Below are 3,072 nucleotides of genomic sequence, written 5' to 3' on the forward strand. Positions count from 1 at the left end.
AGGCCGTCGCATGCGCGTCCCGTGCCGTCCGAGCCTCACCAAGGCCGTCCCATGCGCGTCTCGTGCCGTCCCATGGCGTCCCGAGCCTTACAAGGCCGACCCACGCCTTACGAAGGTCGTCCCATGCCTTACAAGGCCGTCCCATGCGCGTCCCGTGCCTTACAAGACCGTCCCATGCCTTACGAAGGCCATCCCATGCCTTAGCAAGGCCGACCCATGCCTTACCAAGGCCGAACTATGCCTTACCAAGGCCGTCACATCGATCTCGGAGAAAGTACATCATCATGACATCGGAATACGGCCCCAACATCGATCTCGGAGAAAGTACATCATCATAACATCGGATCGGATGTGTATCCATCGAAGTTCCATCGACACTTCGAGAAGATCGAACATAGCTTCCTAGCATGTTAAAGGTTCGGTGCTAATGGGAACATAAAGATCCCACGACGTTCCAAACGAAAGTAAAGTGTTCCGTGCGTGTGAACTACGTTGTCCCATGTGCCGGCTCTCGACTCCTAAGATGTCCCATGTAAATGCCCTTCGTGGGAAAGAATGTCCCGTGCAAGACGCCTTGATGATCCCCATAAGGTGTCCCATGTGCGTCCCATGATGTCCCATGCGCGTCCCGTGCCGTCCGAGCCTCACCAAGGCCGTCCCATGCGCGTCTCGTGCCGTCCCGAGCTGTGCCGAGGCCGTCCCTTGCCGTCCCGAGCCTCGCCAAGGCCGTCCCGTGCCGTCCGAGCTGTGCCGAGGCCGTCCCATGCGCGTCCCGTGCCGTCCGAGCTGTGCCGAGGCCGTCCCGTGCTGTCCCATGCCGTCCCGAGCCTCGCCAAGGCCGTCCCATGCGCGTCCCGTGCCGTCCGAGCCTCACAAAGGCCGTCCCGTGCCGTCCCATGCGCGTCCCGAGCCTGACCAAGGCCGTCCCGTGCCTCACCAAGGCCGTCCCATGCGCGTCCCGTGCCGTCCCATGCGCGTCCCGAGCTGTCCCATGCCGTCCCGAGCCTTAGCAAGGCCGTCCCATTCGCGTCCCGTGCTGTCCCATGCGCGTCCCGTGCTGTCCCGTGCCGTCCCGAGCCTGACCAATGCTGTCCCGTGCGCGTCCCATTCTTTTGGCTCGGCTGGCCCGTGCATTCTATGGGGTCGTGGGACATTTCGAAATCCACCCGGGCCACTTCGACTCTCTCTTCATTAATACTATTGAGGTATTATTTATGAATTATTGGAGAAAAGAAACGGAGGAAAATATTTTTTTTTCTATTTTTTATGAATTTTCCGGTGTTTATTCACTTAAAAATTCATAGAAAAATAAATATTTATCGGAATCGCTATTATAATATATCAAAAAAATCCTTGCGAAAAGACCTTTCCGACGAGTATAAGTTTGCTGGATTCCGACGAGTAACGAAGGAGTAAAGGCCCAGTATGCTTGGTTAAAAAATTGATGTTTCCTTGTGAAAATAGGAAAAACAATAACTTTGCACTATAAGGGGGAGGGTTGAGCTCCTTCCCCAGAGCGTGCACAGCACTTGTGCTGGCACGTTCCCTAGTGCTCGCCAAGCACCATAGGGCATCCAAAGGGCAAAGCTCGGCCTACTACATGATGGGAAGCTTCTAATATGTCGGAATACGAAGAGATTTCGTGCGACCCGAAGCTCGGCTCGGGCGTCCCGGCCTGTCCCGAGCTGTGCCGAGCGCGTCCCAGGCCGTCCCGAGCCAAGTCTCGGGCGTCCCAGGCCGTCCCGAGCCAAGTCTCGGGCGTCCCAGGCCGTCCCGAGCCAAGTCTCGGGCGTCCCAGGCCGGCCCGAGCAAAGTCTCGGACGTCCCAGGGCGTCCCGAGCTGTGTCGAGGCCGTCCCAGGGCGTCCCGAGCTGTAGCGAGGGCGTCCCAGGCCGTCCCGAGCCAAGTCTCGGGCGTCCCAGGCCGTCCCGAGCAAAGTCTCGGGCGTCCCAGGCCGTCCCGAGCTGTGCCGAGGCCGTCCCAGGCCGTCCCGAGCAAAGTCTCGGGCGTCCCAGGCCGTCCCGAGCTGTGGCAAGGGCGTCCCAGGCCGTCCCGAGCTGTGGCAAGGGCGTCCCAGGCCGTCCCGAGCTGTGCCGAGGCCGTCCCGAGCCTAGTCTCTGGCGTCCCAGGCCGTCCCGAGCTATGGCGAGGGCGTCCCAGGCCGTCCCGAGCCAAGTCTCGGGCGTACCTGGCCGTCCCGAGCTGTAGCGAGGGCGTCCCATGCCGTCCCGGGCTGTCCCATGCGCGTCCCGTGCCGGCCCGAGCAACAGCTCGGGCGTCCCGTGCCTCGGCCCTTCCAAGTGGTGCTTCGTCGGACATCTCGATATCCACTCGAGCATTTTCGACCATTCTCCATATGTGGGTGTGTGGGTATTTATCAGGAATATTGGAGAAAGAATCGGGAAAAAAATATTTTTTTTCTATTTTTTTTGAATTTTTAATTGTTTATTCACTTAAAAATTCATAAAAAAATAAATATTTATCGGAATCGCTATTATTATATATCAAAAGAATCCTTGTGAAAAGACCTTTCCAACGAATGCAAGTTTGTTGGATTTGGACGAGTAACGAAGGATCAAAGGCCGAGTATGCTTGGTTAAAAATTTGATGTTTCCTTGTGAAAATAGGGAAAACAATAACTTTGCACTATATAGGGGAGGGGTGAGCTCCCTCCCCAGGCCGTGCACAGCCCTTGGGCTGGCAGGTGCCTTGGCCCTTGGGATGCAACATAAGGCATCCCAAGGGCAAAGCTCGGCACGGGGGTGGATGGGAAGCTTCCAAGAGTTGCCCAACTCATCCCCGACGTGGGAAATCGAAGAGGCGGCTGGGGGGGCCCGGGGGGGCACCACGGGCAAAAAATCAAAAACTCCCCAGCCTATGCCGGACACTTGGGGAAGCATCCCCGAAGGTGTCCGGGCTGCTGGGGGGGCCCGGGGGGCACCACGGGCCAAAAATCGAAAAGTCCCCATCCTATGCCGGACACTTGGGAAGCATCCCCGAAGGTGTCCGAGCTGCTGGGGAAGCTCATTAGGCACAAGAGTCCCTAGCCGGCCCCAAAGATGCGAAAGTGCT

Source organism: Eschscholzia californica, unplaced genomic scaffold (assembly GCF_041429995.1).
Source record: "Eschscholzia californica isolate CP2 unplaced genomic scaffold, dmEscCali1.0.p SCAF_179, whole genome shotgun sequence".
Classification (NCBI taxonomy): Eukaryota; Viridiplantae; Streptophyta; class Magnoliopsida; order Ranunculales; family Papaveraceae; genus Eschscholzia; species Eschscholzia californica.